Source organism: Chrysochloris asiatica, unplaced genomic scaffold (genome assembly GCF_000296735.1).
Source record: "Chrysochloris asiatica unplaced genomic scaffold, ChrAsi1.0 scaffold00195, whole genome shotgun sequence".
Classification (NCBI taxonomy): domain Eukaryota; kingdom Metazoa; phylum Chordata; class Mammalia; order Afrosoricida; family Chrysochloridae; genus Chrysochloris; species Chrysochloris asiatica.
In genome coordinates this window covers 4,973,804-4,989,837 of record NW_006408713.1, presented here as the reverse complement: position 1 = coordinate 4,989,837, position 16,034 = coordinate 4,973,804, and the positions used below count along the sequence as shown (strand labels likewise).

Below are 16,034 nucleotides of genomic sequence, written 5' to 3'. Positions count from 1 at the left end.
TTCATTGGTTATCTGTATTTCTTCTTTGATGAGGCTTCTGTTCAGATCTTTTTTCCATTTTGCAATTAATTTGTCTGTTTCCTTATTTATGAGATTTAAGTTTTTTTTTTGTTTTTTGTTTTTTTTTTTTTTCATCTATTGGATTGCCATTCTTCTTGGGTGGGTCTGACTCATAGTGGTTCCATGTGACAGAATGGAATGGCTCACAGGGTTTTCTAAACTCTCATCTTTCTAGGAGTACATCATCAGATCTTGCTCCTGAAAAGTTGCTGGGTGGTTTTGAACCGCCAACCTTACAATTGGCAGTAGATCATGTAACCATTGTGTCACTGTTGTTTTTGTTATGTGTTGTCAAGTCTGCTCTGACTCCTAATGCCCCTGCATAGGGTTTCTGAGGAGTGACTGGTGGGTTTGGTCTTCAACCTTGTGGTTAGCAATCCAGTGCTTAGCCTATGGTACCATATGAGGACTCCGAATTCTTTATCCATTATGTTGTTTTCCCATAAGTCTCCTATCCTATGACTTCTCTCTTCATTATCTTAGTGTATTTCACAAATTGGAAGTTTATATTTTTATTGAAGGATGACTTAATTTTTTCTGTTATGGATCATGCTTTTGGTATTGCATCTACAAGACATCAGCAAACCCAAGGCCACCTACATTTTCCCTTGTGTTATCTTCAAGAAGATGTATAGTTTTGTGTCTTACATTTAAGTCTTCTCATGTCTCTGAGTTTCCCATGCAGTGGCCTCTGGGGGCGGGGGCGGGGGCACGAGGAAATCATGTCATTAGGTTTCTTGTTAAGTGTTGTCGAGTTGTTTTCGATGTATAGTGACACTATGCACAACAGAACAGCATGCTGCCTGGTCTTGAGCCATCCTATGGAAGATACCATAGAAGTTAACACATCAGGAAACTCTGAGCCCAGAATGACCCGTGTCTACACAAGCCCACGGTTACACGGATGCCTCAATTACACATCTGTGTCTCCATACTCTCATTTATCCCTCGGTCATGACAAGTTCCCTTGGTCATAGGCCTAACTAAACCTCCATAGTCTCACCAGCTGGAGTTACAGGATTGCCTTTGGGAACAGGTGTCCTGGTGTTTAGTCCTCAATAGGACTGAGTGAATGGACATTGTTAAGTGCCACAAATACACAGGGCTATGGTTACCCCTAGAAGCCATGAGGCCAGGATAATTAAGTGCTAAGCTGCTAACTGAAGGGATGACGCTTCAAACCCATCCAGTGGCTTTGTGGGAGGAAGACCTGGCAATTGGATCCCATAAAGATCCCAGCCAACTCTGCCTGTAAGTAGCCTGAGGTAAACTCACAAAATGGTCTGCTACTCTCTTGTCCCAGAAAATCCCACAAAATCATGCAAATAAAGAGGTTCAAATCTCTGGGTCCATTTTAAGAACAACTAAGAGATTGCCCAGGCTATCAAGGTTTTGCATATCTGAAAACCCACCAAGTATCTGAAAGACATCACTTTCAGAAGCAATGTCTACCATTCCAATGTTACAATGGTGGCATAGGTAGGCATGCCCAGGCTAAAGAGTGGGGTTGGACATAGGGCCAGTAGTCCAAAAAGAACACTGACATTTTGCTGCATGCTTAGAAGTGCAAAGAGCAATGCTGAACTGAAGGGTTTAGATGTGGATTCTGTGGTCATTGAACACATCCAGGTCAACAAAGCCCCCAAGATGAACCGCTGACCTTACAGAGCTCAGGGTTGGATCAACCCCTACATGAGCAACCCCTGCCACATTGAGATGATCCTCACTGAAAAGGAACAAATCCTTCCTAAACCAGAAAAGAAGGTTGAACAGAAGAAAAAGATATCCCAGAAGAAACTGAAGACACAAAAGCTTATGACTCTGGAATAAATTAAGCTTAAAATAAAATTAAAATAGTGATAATAAAAAAGATCACAACCAAAAAAAAAAAAACAACAACAAAAAACACCTTATGGGGCAGTTCTCCTCTGTCACACAGACTCACTATGAGTCAAAATCCACTCAGTGGTACCCTAACAGCAACAGCATGGATGTTTTGTCACACCCATAAAAACCATGATCAGACAAAGGGAACCTAATGCGTAAATGAGAAGGACTGGCTTTGAGTTACAGACCCACCTTCTAGTCCAGTCTTACCCACTAAATATCTTGGTGAACACGGACTGGACCCTTACACATACAACGGAAGCTACAGGGCTCATCCCAAGGCTTGTGCAGGGATGAAAGGGCACGTGGGTCTCCTGGGTGACTGGATCACGTGTGTTCCCCTCTTTTCCTAGGTGGCTAGCAGTCCAATACTTGACCCACAGTACCATCAGGACTCCTTGTTTTACATGGGGTCAGGGGGCAGGGTGGGGGACCAGCATGCAATAGTCCACCTGTCCTGGCAACTCTGCACATGTGCCCAGGATGTTGGCAGTAGCAGCCACGTACCAGGTGAGAGAGACACAGAGCCAGGGGCTGGAAAGGCATTGAGGTGGATGGAATTTCAGGCCAAGTGAGTTGGTGCCACTGGGAGTATGGGCAGCAGAACCGAGGGAAGCTGGGGCTCAGGGCTTCTCTTGTAAGGCTTCTTTGGACAACACTTGGGCAGGGATCCCAGAATGGACAGACTTAGTCCCCCTCCCCCTGCTGGTGAAGCAAAGTCTGGCCACAGTTTCTGAAATCCTATTTCTGGGAATTGGTGCGGGACACCAGTGGCCAGCTTTTGCCAACCTGGCTCACCCTGTCCAGTGTGAGCTCAGCTGAGGTCCCCAACCGTACCACCTTTTCCCTGCTTTTCCAGTCTCCCCCTCAACCCAGTGAAAGCACCACTTTCTGTGTTGTTGTTTTTAAGTGCCATCGAGGCAGTTCTGACCCATAGCTACCTGGTATAGGGTTTCCAAGGAGCAGCTGGTGAGCTTGAACCACCAACCTTGCAGTTCAAATGACTTTGCACTCTGGTGCATTAACCCACAGCGCCACACCAGGACCACTTCCTGTATCTCCTCGCATTTTCATGGTTCAGAAATAAGTAAGTCCAAGAATGAGTGACAGTGTGTTCTAGACATGAAGAGACTTTGTAAGTGGAGGACAGACTCAATTTCAGCTTTTCACTGTGGGCCTTTCTGTCTTCAATCCCCTGGAAGTCTAGCCCTATCATTCTGAAGGGTTTTAATTTCATTGTATGCAAACGTAAGAAGGCCCAAAGCACTACTGGTTTAAACAGTATCCAGAGAGGATGAAAACATCTCACAGGCTATTGGTGCCCTGTTGTCAGCTTCTCAGTTACTCTCAACACCCACCTGCACCAACTCTCAGCAGAGACAGTGGGAGCCTCACAGCCTCAGAGGGGAGGCAGACCGGGATGATTCTTTGACGTTTCTTTGGAGGAACGAATGTCACTTAAAACTGGGTGAGATGCTCAATGAAAAACAGGCAGGTGATGTCCATGACTATCTTGTCTCAGTGGGGCTTCTCACCTCCGTCGGAGTGTTCCTCTGTGTTTTAGGACCCAAAGATACACAGCCTTCCTCTAACCACCAGCAAGGATGTTTTCATAAATATCTGCCATTGGAGAGATGAGTGCAAACTGAGGTCTCTCGTAGATGGTAGAAGCAGGGAGTCCTGTTGGACCTGATGACGCCAGCTCCTTCTCAGGGACCAGTGGGCTGCAGAGACAGACAACTATCCCATCCCAGAGGGTGGGTATGGCTAAGAGAGCTGGGCAGCCCAGCACCAGGGAGCCCCTTGCGCCTGTCCACTAGAGGGCAGTATCGCATAACCATGGCCGCCAGTCAGAGAGCTGGTGGGTGGCCGGACCTGCAGATGGGAAGAACGCCAGTGTGTCCTACCATCCGGACACACTGATGGCTAAAGAGACAAAGAGATATGGGAGGGATGTGACTGACCTTAAAGGATGGCAAGTGGAAAGGGATGGTTGTCTTTGGGGACAACCCTGATGAATTCATAGCTCCATTGAATAGATGGAGCAACTGAAGACTGCACAGAGAGAGCCAGCTGTGGCCATCTTCAGAGCAGTGTGGGGTCCCGGGGGTGGGTGGGTGTCCTCTTTCCTCCCAGCGCCTTACAGGAGACCATGCATGACCTACATCTCAGGGGGTGGGGGGGTCCTCTCTCCTCTCTCCTCCTCTGCTGGTAAGGGGGCAGAAGGCAGAGATCCTGACCATGGCTCACGTGCCCTTGGGAAGCCCTGGGCAGTGTGGAGGGCTGGACTCCTCAGTCTGCATGGCCTCTGGACAGAAGACCTGGAGATCTCCTTCTGAGAAACCAACCCCTGGAAACTCTGCAGAGTACACCCAGGGTCACCAATAGCTAAATCAATGCCACAGCAGCTGGCAAATTATCAGCTTACCTAGGGGGTGAATTGGACCTGGCTCAGCAAAAGACCTTGTGTGTCCAGGAACCTCCTCAAGACAAGGTGAACCCTCCTACCAGATGGACCAGGAGGCAGCAGGCTCGCCCTACACCCTGCCTTAAGGGACCACTCAGCAGAGTCTTTGACCTCCCTCATTAAATGAACTGCTGAAGGTTAAGGACGTTTTATTGGGAAGGAAAAGGCTGATTCTCCTGATAGAAGGCACCGAACTCCCGTGACAGATCACCCAGGCCCTGCTGCCTGGCAGCCCCTCTTAGTCATGCTAAACTGCGCTGGAGTCCTCAGAGACTAATATCAGTATCGCGGCACTAATTTATTAGACACGGTGAGATTGAAATTTTCATTTTTTGTGCAGTTATTTAAAATTTAAAATGATAACGTCTAACCCAATTAAATTCCAGTTGATCATTCTCCAAATGCACAAAGTCTTATAAAATATGAATAAGGAGTCTGGGGAACTTTTAGAACAACTTAATCTTCATAGAGATGATCGGCTTTTAGAATTGTCATGCCAGGAAGTATAGACATCGGGAAATAGAAGAGGCAAGGCACACAGCAGGCAGATACAATGTTGAAAACTGGTCGGAACTATCTGACTTCAAGTTCTTGAGCTTATTCGTGCCTGCTAAGTTTCTTGTCGTGTATTGTGATAATTATATTCTCTCCCTTGACCTTTTTCTTTGGGGATTTCTGGCATTTTCATAATTCAGAGGCTCCAGTTGAGGGAACTTAATTTTAGCTTTGCAAAGATGATGAAATATCATCAGCATCAGGGGATCTCAGTTAGAGAAGGTCTTTGAGGACATCTAGACCATATCCTGGGATCACGTCTTCTCCACTGCTACCATTATGTGAGAGTAATTCCCCCACTCAGTGTTCTGTGACTAAGCTCTTAAACCTGGCAGATACACAGCAACTGTCTCCTTTGAAGGAAAATATTAAAAGTACCATGGACTTTCAGAAGAACAAACAAATCTGTGTTGGAAGAAGTACAGCCAGAATGTTCATTAGAAGCCAGGGTGACCAAACTTTGTGTCTCATGCTTCAGGCATATTATCAGGAGTGACCAATCCCTGGAGAAGGACATCATGTTTGGTAAAGTGGAGGGTCAGTGTAAAAGAGGAAGACCTCTACGAGATGGATTGGCACAGTGGCAACAAGAATGGGCTCAAGTGCAGCAACAGTTGAGAGGTTGACGAAGGCCCAGGCAGTGCTTTGCATAAGGTCGCTATGAGTTGGTACCAACTCAACAACACTTAACAACAACAAATCTCCTTTGGAGTCTTGGTGTGGCACTGTTGGATAAGTACTGGACTGTCAAACTATAAGTTTGACTCCACGAACCACTCTTTGGAAACTTTATCCAGGGTCGCTCTGAATCGGAACTGACTCGATGGCATTTAACAGTTACAACAGCATCTCTCTTCCAAGGGTCATCCAAGGGTACATGACTTGAAGGTCTGAAAAGTCCCTATCCACTGATGCTCATATCTGACCAGGCATGGAAGTCTGCCCAAGACACTGTTCTAATGAACAAGGTGAGGCAACACAGCATTGTTGCTAGTTGCCATTGAGTCAGCTCTGACTCACGGTGACTCTGCATGCAATAGAACGTTACCAGCTTCATGATCACTGGGATGCTTGAGTCCACGTTATGGTCCCTCTGCATGTTCTCTTTTCCAGTAGCCCTTCCTGTTGAACACAGCACACTGACAGGCAGTCCAGCATCAACTATCAGGTGTGAACTTGGACGACACCAGGAGAATGAAGAATCCCAAACTCCCACCTAGCCCTGAAAGTCAGGGAATGAGCGACTGTCTCTGCTGGCAAGCAGGGTCTGGGCAGTCTTACCTGTGTTCTGTGTCTGTGCTGTCATCTATCCCACCCCCTCAGCTGTGACGGTGGGAACCACCCACTGTGGAGTCCTGAGCCCCACACCTTACTTGGGCCAGAGTTTCTCTTTTGGTTTCCATGACTGACTGAATCTCTTGGTAAGACCTAGTTAGAAGAAATGCTTTCTCTTCTAGAAACAATTTTGAAAGCTGTGCATTGAGTGTATTTTTGCCTTTACTATTTATTCTTTGCTGTTAGGTGCTGTTGAGTTGGTTCCCACTCATGAGAACCTATGGACAGCAGAACAAACTGTGCACTGCCTGGTCCTGCGATAACCTTACAATTGTTGCTAGGTTTGAGCCCACTGTCGGAGCCATTGTATCAACCCATCTCTCTGAGGGTTTTCCCCCTTTTCACTGACCCTCTGCTTTACTAAGAATGATGTCCTTTTCCAGGGACTGGTCCCTCCTGATAACATGTCCAAAGCACATGAGATGCCATCTTGCCATCCTTGCTTCTAAAGAGCAGCCTGGCTGTATTTCCTCTAAGACTGATTTGTCTGTTCTTATTATTTGGGCAGTCCATGCTACAGTCCATATTCTTTGCCAACACCATAATTCAAACACACAAATTCTTTGGTCTTCCTGATTCATCGACCAACCTTCACGTGCATATAAGGTAACTAAAATACCACGACTCAGGTCAGGCACACCTTAGTCCTCAAATTGGTATTTTGCTTTTGAACACTTCAACGTGATCTTTAGAAGCATATTTGCCCAGTGTAATATATTCTTTGATTTCTTTACGTTGCTTCCATGGACATTGGTTGTGGATACAAGTAAAATGAAATCCTTGATAACTTCTATCTTTTGCCTGTTTGTCAGGATGTTGCTTATTGGTCCAGTGGGAAGACTTTTTGTCTTCCTTATCTTAGAAGGTGTTAAGCTAAAAAGAAACAGAATAAAATCACTGACACATATAATTGTGTGTAAACCTTGGAAACAACATTCAGATGAGGAAGGAAATCATTCTGTTGAGCAATACGACTGAACATTTCTCCTTGGCTGCTTGTCCAATGCAGTGAGGGAGGTACAATGGACTTAGGTGTGTCTTCTGCTGCCCTGTATGTGGAAAATGGATCACAGGTGTGGAAGTGAGTAGCCCAATAGGAAATGCCAGAGTCACATTGATGGAGGTTGACCCAAGCCTGGTGGACAATAGACTTGTTTACATCATGCTTTTGATGGGCTGCTACCACAAGGTCAGAAGTTCGAATCTACCAGTCTGTCCATGGAAGAAAGCTGAGGCTTTCTGCTTCTGTAAAGATTTACAGCTTCAGAAACCCTATACAGGGTTGCGATGAGTTGGAACAGACTCCACAGCACACCACCACCCTCACCACCATGCCAGTCTTCATGAAGCATCTGGAAAAGTAATTGTGCTGTCCTTGGATACCCCACAAATCACCGTGTCCATGAATTTGCTGTACACCCTCTTTGCACTCTCTTCCCAAGCCCGTGAGGGAATGTGTCCTTCCAAGCTCTTTTGTTGCTCCTGACAACTGGGTTCCTTTGCAAGGTGAAGCTCATTTCCACTGGAGCCAGACTGCCTGTCCTCTCACCTCCTAACTTTTAGTGCCTCTCCTTCTGTTCTGGGCTTGCTGGCCACCTGGTGGCAACCATGTCCTGCCAGGCCTAGTGACTGAGTTCAGCACTCGAGGATAATTAAACTCTATTTGAATTGAGGGATAATAGTATGTTTTGTAATTTTGTTCCCAGATGGCATGAAATATTTCCTAACCTCTAATTGTCTGCATTTGTCTTTGAACCCTGGAGTGGCAGGTAAAGGGTTCACTGCCCACTGGGAGCTCTGGGGCAGAGTGGGAGGCTCTGCCCTTCCATCAGAGGAGTTGTAAAAAGGACTCCTGGTTCCTCAGGATGTCCCTTCCCAATTAGAATTCTTAGGAGTGTCCCCTGTCACCCTCCCCCTCAAGGCAGACCTTTATTCCTTAATTTAAATGCTCCCATTTTAGTCTTAGCTCAGTTTTAAAAGTAGTAATCATTTTTATTATGAAGACAGTAGTCTTTTGTTGTTGTTTTTTACAAGTCCGTCTACTATAGCTTTGCCTGCCTACTTTCTGCTCCTCTGCCTTTCAGTGTGGCTAGATTTGGGACAATGAGGTCCAAGTCCTATGTCAGCTCTTCCACACACTCCCTCTGGTGGCTTCAATGACTGCTTACTCCTTCAAACAGAGCCCCTGGGTCTCCCCTCTTTAGCCCACAGCGATGGTCTCACACAACAGTTGTTCTGCTGTTGGAAGGGAAGTTGAGATCAGACATGAGAATCCCAGGAGTTAGTCCCCTTTGTATGTAACCTACAGGACCTGGCCCAGTGTGGCATAGACACGACACGGTCCCTTTGTACGTAACCTACAGGACATGGCACAGTGTGGCATAGACACGACACGGTCCCTTTGGACGTAACCTACAGGACATGGCACAGTGTGGCATAGACACGACACGGTCCCTTTGTATGTAACCTACAGGACATGGCACAGTGTGGCATAGACATGACACGGTCCCTTTTGGAACTTCTTACAAGGCTTAGTGTTAGTGTTGGGAGCCACTAGTTTCAACACCAGGGTATAGCACACAAAGATAGGTCAGAAGGAGTCCATGAGACGCCATTTAAGGTCAGTGAGGTTCACAGTAAGCTCCTGAAAGGGCCTCCCGAGTCGTGGGGTGGTTTGAGGGGCTAAGTTCTGTGCCCCCAACCCTAGTTCTACCCACAGCACACATTCTGACTGCCATACAGGGGCTGGCACTAAGGTAAGCATCCACTGAGTGAAGGGTTCCATAGCAAAACAAATGTGAGCAGCCTGACCTAGCTGCATTGATCACACTGATTCCCAGCATCCCCATCTCTGGTAATCACCGTTTCTTTGGCGGTCAGCCTGAGCTCTAGAATGGCCACACATCATATCTCATTCTCCTGTCAGCAGTTATTGGTTAAGACTGGACAAATGACCCCAAAGGCTCACTGTGAACCCTTCCCTGGAGTATCTATAGAGAAACTGTCTCTGGGGCTTTAAGTGGTCAGTTTCCTTGTCCACATGGAGGAAGCCCAGCTGCAGCAGGACAGCATGAGCAGTTCCCAGAGGGAAGTGGGGTTCTGTGTGTAGGAGAGAGGGGGAGGGAGAGCGGGGGCAGGGTTAGATAGACAGAAAAAGAAAGCAATGAAGAGGGGAGATAGGTGATAGATAGGTAGATAGATGAAAGTCAGATAGATAGATGACCGGTAGATAGATAGATAGATAGATAGATAGATAGATAGATAGATAGATAGATGATAGGTAGATAGATAGATAGATAGATGATGGAGAGAGAGAGAAAAGAGAGGTAGAGGTACAGAGAGACAGAGAGAAGGAAAGACACAAAGACAGACAGAGACACCCCATATCCGCTGCTATTTTGTTGATTCCAACTCATAGTGACCCTTCATAGATTTTGTGAAGCTATAAATCTTCATGGGAGCAGAAAGCCTCATGTTTCTCCTGTAGAGCAGCTGGTGGGTTTGAACTGCTGTCCTTGAAGTTAGCAGTCCAGTACTTATCCTACAAAACCACCAGGGCTTCAAGAGACACAGGAGATGAAAAAAAAGGGAGAGGAGGGGAGGAGAGAAAGGAGAGACAAAGAGACAGAGAGATACAAAAGTAGCAGAAAAATGAGGAGAGAGGGAGGAAAGAAAGAAAAGAGAGGGAGGGAAGGATAGAGAGGAACAGAGACAGAGATGTACAGAAAGAAGAGAGAGATAAAGGGAGGAAGAAGAAAAAGAGAGGGAGAGAGCAGGGGGAGGGAGCTCTGTTGAGAGAAAGAGGGGAGAGAAAAGAAAGGAAAGAGAGAGAGAGGTAAGGAGAGAGACTGAGTGAAATACAGGGAGGGAGAGGCAGGGGAGGAGAGAGGAAAACACAGTAGCTATACAGGGAGGTGAGAAAAATGGGGGGTGAGACGGGAAGGGAAGGGGGAGACAGAAAGAGATACAGGAGAAGGATACAAATGAAGAGAAGTGGAAGAGATGGAGAGAGACAGAGAAGAAACAGAGAGAAGAGCAAGAGAGCAGGAAAGGGATGGGAAGAGAGAGATACAGAGAGACAGAGACACTGAGAGAGAGAAGAGTAGGGAGGGAGAGAGCATTGAAGGAAGTGGGCAGATAGGAAGGAGAAAGAGAGAGATGCAAAGAGGAAGAGAGGATGAGGGGTTGGGGGTAGAGAAGGAGTCAATTTCTTTGAGCTGTTGGAACTAGCTGGTTGTATATGATATTAAATGTTCATTTTGCTTAGCTGGATTTCGGTTGGGTCTTTATCGCTTGCAGAATCTGAGGGCCTGTCCAGCTCCGTGACACAGGCAAGGGAAATCCCAGTCTGTCCAGGCTCAGAGCAGCTGCTCCAAGGCTGGCCTGGCCCTAGCCTCCTGATCCTCAATCCTGGCCTCTCACTGTTTGCAGACTCTTGCAGAGTGCTTGGTGAGCAAAAGCTTGCTGCCACAAATTGCGAAGCCAACTGTTGAATTATCTATCAGGCAACTCATTTCGACTCAGAATATGTATTTGCTGTTAGACGCTTTAAATCTCTGTCTTAAGGTGATTGTGACCTTTTTTGGTGGGGAGATGGGTGATGGCATGCTAGCACATGAAGCCATGAGATCACAATACACATGAAAACATTTCATTGTGAAAGGTGATGATGTGAGGACTACATTACTGGACAAGTTCCTTTGGAGGTGTGTGAGCTGGACACTGAAGGTGTGCTATGCATTAGACAGGTGAGGAATAAAGGAGGAAGTCACAGAGGTGGGAAAGGGGGCAATGTCTGAGGAGAGGTAAGTAAGCATCATATACATAGGGTCAGTATAATGCCCCTGTCTCCCTAGCTTTAAACTGAGAACAATCGTTGATGGGAATGGCATGGTAGGGCTGAAGGGTGGATTGTGTTCGGTTCTCTCTGGTCAGTTTTGCATGGTAGTTAGTAGACTTCATCCATCATCACAAAGTTGTGAAGGGATGTTCCACGTGATGGTCATCCAAGTCCATGGCCTGCAGAAGACAATTGTTTCTTCCATGCATTTGAAATACTCCTGTATTATGTTTGGGGAGAAATTACAGATCACAGGTGTTGGTTTGCCCAGAATCACAATGTTTAGATTTGAAATGCTCATGTGGCCTCCAGGAAGCCCATGTGCAATGGGCAAAAATGTCCCTGCACCCTTAGTCACAGGCCTTGGCCACCTCTGGACACTAGTCTCAGGGATTTTCTTTCTCAAGTTGAGTGGAAACTTCCAGAAGCAGTCTGCCTACTGTATGGACATTCAGCTGTGATTCTTCCAGTGGTAGCATTTGTCCAATTGTGTTGGAGACTTATGGATGAGTAGGCAGAATTGTAAATAGGCTAAATATTTTATTTAGAATACTACTTGTCAGTTTGAAGGACTAACTTTAAATCAATCTCTTTCTCTCATACACACACACACACACACACACACACACACCACACACTTCAATGATCTAAGAGATCTGCAAGCCGTGATTGTGTACTTCACATCATGTCACACCAGACCAGGAATGCTGTTGGCACAGGGCTTAAGTGTTCAGCTGTTAACTGAAAGGTTAACAGTCCAAGTCCAAAAGACCCGGTGACCTTCCATTAAAGATTACAACCTAGAAAATCCTTTGAGGCAGTTCTACTATGTCCTATAAGTTTGTTATGAATGATAGTAGACTCAACACACCACCACAACAACACACACCTCTGAAACTTAAGACCTTCTAGAAACTTCCAGAAAGGTCATGGAATCTGTTTCCTGACTGTACTCACTTGACCATGGACCAGTGGCTGAGGATGGCCATGAACAGGTGGTCCAAGACAGGGGTGAAACTGAGGTCACCCAAGTCGCTAATCGAAATTAGTGTAACTTGACAGAGGCTACTGAAGAGTTGCTTGCAGGTCAACAGCACCTTGTCACTTGAACTGGTGGGATGAGAAGCACTGAACGTTCCCTGTTGTCTTCTTCTGAAAGTTCTCTCCTGTTGTCTTCTATGAAGTACAGTGCAGCGAATTACTGCATGGGACTCTTCTACCTATAGTCTTTGTTACTCCCATCAAACAACTTTTTCATGACGGGTGCTTGGTAAGGAAAGGTGGGAGATGATGCTAATATGTTTCAGTTGTGAGTGATTGTTAACAGAGTTAATTGTGATTGTAAAAAGTTGGAATTCTCATGTGGATTTAAAAAGGACCATCTCAGAAGCAGGAGTGGGGGAAGAAAAGCCAAGAGTGGAGTCTATCCTTTGGACCCCAAGACCCAAAGAAGTGCACATTGAACCTCTCCTATCCAGAGATAGCAAGCTGTGGTACCAGAGGAGGAACAGAGGTGTGGCAGCAGTAGAGCCAAGAGCCAGAGCATGAGACAGAGTGGTGGGCTCCCAGACCATGGAGCAAGTCATCTGAGTGACTGGGGAGGAGGCTTGTTTTAGAGTTGGGTGCCTCCAGGCACTTAATTGAGGGAGCTTGCTTTGACCCATGGACCTGAAGCTGAGTTCCTTTAGGCTGAGGCTTAAGGTTAAGTGGTGTGCCCTGTGGGCATTTATCAGTAGCCCTAAAAGAGCTTTGTAACATTGCTTAAACAGTGCTGAGAACCAGAGAGAGGCCTGCTCATTGGCACAACAGAGGAAAGGCTGTCCTGCCTGGAAGAACTGTGCCCTCAACATTTCTGACCCTGAGTTGTAACCTGTTAACCTCCCTAATACGCCCCATGACTATGAGTACGGTGTCTGAGTTCTGGATGACCATTGCAATGAATTCTTAAGCCCACACGAGTAGAGTGTGCTGTACGGGCAATGGTTTGGGCTCATTTTTGCATTGTTGTTGTTAAGTGCCATTGAGTTGATTCCAACCCATAAGCGAGCCTTATAGGGTTTCCAAGAAGCAGCTGGTGAGCTTGAACCACGGACCTTGCAGTTCAAACAGTTTTGCAGTCTGGTGCATTAACCCACAGCGCCACACCAGGGATGAGTTTTTCATTTGTAATTAAAGTAGTGCTCTACTTCAAGGGTTCTGTCCAAAAGAGTTTATGACTAGTGGACATTCACTTCAACATGTTTAAGAGGACTTGATCTTAGAAAGACCTGGATAAAATCCTTCAATCATTATATAATGTGACGGGTGTGGTGCTGTAGTATAAGCCCTGGACTGCTAACTTCAAGGTTGTTAGTTTCAAACCCATCAGCCAGTCCTTGGAAACCCTACACATGATCACTATGAGTTATAACAGACTCAACAGAACTCAACAACAACAATTGCTTGATATAGTTGTTTTTAATCTTGATTAAAAAACTAAGTGGTGGGCCAATTTAGTCTTGAAATTCAATCCAGCTTCACAATAAGAAAAGGAGAAAGCAAAACAAACTCTTTAAGATCAGAAGAAAAATAATGTCTTTGAGAGATGCCTTTCTTTCAGTTAAAGTTGCCATACATAAATGCCTTAAAATAAACCAAGAAAAACTTGTTCTAAACATTTAATGTCATCCTACTCTGCATCTCAGCTCATAATGGGCCTCCTGCCTCTGGTACCCTTGTGTTCCTCATCACCACCCTGCCTCTACACCTTGTGTTCCTCATTCACCACCCTGTTGTAGAAAATCATGAGTGTTAGCTCTGCCCGGAGCACGGCTGGCACTAGAGGTGCTGGGACAGAGCTCAGTCCTAATGGTAAAGTGGACCCACATGTCAGTGATGGTCCCTGGGGACACGGTAACAGAACCTGTGTGAGCCAGGAGTAAGCAAGGAGAGGAACAGACATACCATACAGTGGTGGGGCTAGAAGGCAGGTCCCAGGAGCCACATCTAGAGAAGCAGGTATGTGTGAGAAATGGGAGAGATGAGGCAGGCTACGTGAACAGGATGGGCAGAGAGGCAACATTGAGCACAACACGCATGGTCCAGGGGAGGAGTTGGCTTAGTCTGAGCTGAGCTACCAGGGGAGGCAGGAGCTCCACAGGGTCTTGTGGGTGCCATTTTGAAATGTGTGGGAGCCCGTCATGGATTCTGAGCATGGAATCTCATCTTGAGTATGCACTTTCAAACATTACTGTGGAGTGTGTGCATGGTTTAGGGTGTCAATGGGTACAATCCAGACCCGTTGGCAGCAGGGCCGGTGACAATAGAAAATGACCATTCCTGGGCACGTTCACTCAAAGCAACATGGAAACAAAGCCCTGGCCAAAAAATGTGCACTTTTCAGCTAAAGTGTGAGGAAAGTTAGTAGTCAAGCAAGACAAAGCTTTTACACAACGACTACTCTACTTCAGTTAAATGCCTGAGAAAATCACACCAGCAAGGGCATGTGCAGAGCATAAAACTAGGCATCTGACCCCTTACTGGCATGGTATCAGAGCAGACCATTGAGAGGAAGAAACCCAGACTCCCAGTTCACTTGGTGGTGATAAGGGGCCTTTTCCCCATCCCAGTGGGGTAGTAGCAGGAGGAGACAAGTGGAGAGTTGGGGCTTTTACCATCACTCAATACTAACAAGGTCACTTCTACCATAGTGCCAGGGAGGTCACATGGGGATCTGTGATTCAGAGAGGCCCAGTGGAGAGCTGGAACTCCCCACCACCTACAGTAAGGAGAAGTCACTTTCTTCCCTGCACTGGGTATGAGGTAGATCATGGGTGTGCATCTTCAGGCAACTTTGGAGTCCCAGATGCAGGGGCTATAGCTAATGCATAACCATTTCCAGTGTCCACTGACAGCAAGCATCCTACACAAGTTTTTAAGATGAGTGTTGTTGTTGTTGTTAAGTGTCGTTGAGTTGATTCCAACCCATAGGGACCCGGTACAGGGTTTCCAAGGAGAAGCTGGTGAGCTTGAACCATTGACCCTGTAGTTTAAATGGCTTTGCAGTCTGACGCATTAGCCCACAATGCCACACCAGGATGAATAGAAGGATTAAAATGGGTGAAACGAATGCTTTTCCCTGTGTTTGCTTACCAACTGTGTCTGTTATGGAAGTCATCTGCTCTTATTAGATCCCCAGCATCCTTGTCAAATGCTACCGACTCTTGGAAAACTATACTGTTTCTATTACAAAGCTTCATGGGAATAGCAGGAAACATGTTTCCCTCTTGTATATTGGTTCACTTGCATGAAGGGATGATTTTAGGGTAAAAACAATCGTTATTCAGAAAATATGAGACCTGTAGGAAATTTTTTTTCTTCTGAGGTCTCCAGAAAAATAATGGGTATTCTTTTTATTATCTGGTAGCTTCCTCATATAAAATTAAGAAATCAGAACCATGAAAACACATTTTGTATATTTTCCAACACTCTTCCAGGAGAGAAAGCCCTAGCTTCAGCATGATGGACCGCTGAGAAAAGGAACTTTCTGCAAGTCAGTGCTTCTGAACTGTCTGTTAATGTATTGGTCAGACAGAACTTTATAAATGATGCTGTCCTTTCTCTTACCAACATTTTGGTGAAGAGTTCATTTCCTCAAAATTAGAATTTATAAAACTCCTTCAAAGAAGAAAAGTAGTCTGAGACTGACAGTAACACTTATGACAAAGAGAAAAATGAGACTTCTCCTTCAGAGGATGTTTTAAGAATAAGGATATAGCCTATAACATTTTCTCCCATCTTATCTCAACATCCTGCCAAAATCAACAGCTAAAGATAGAAACCAAGGAAATAAAAGGGGGGAAAAATGAAGCATGATTGACCAGTGGCTGTGTTTTTATTTGTGAAGTGACT

General features: G+C 45.8%; 1 pseudogene; it reads left to right on the top strand.

The window, feature by feature from the left end:
* The first annotated feature begins 1,338 nt into the window (after positions 1-1,338).
* Positions 1,339-1,890, top strand: LOC102831927 (annotated as a pseudogene).
* The last annotated feature ends 14,144 nt before the right edge of the window (positions 1,891-16,034 follow it).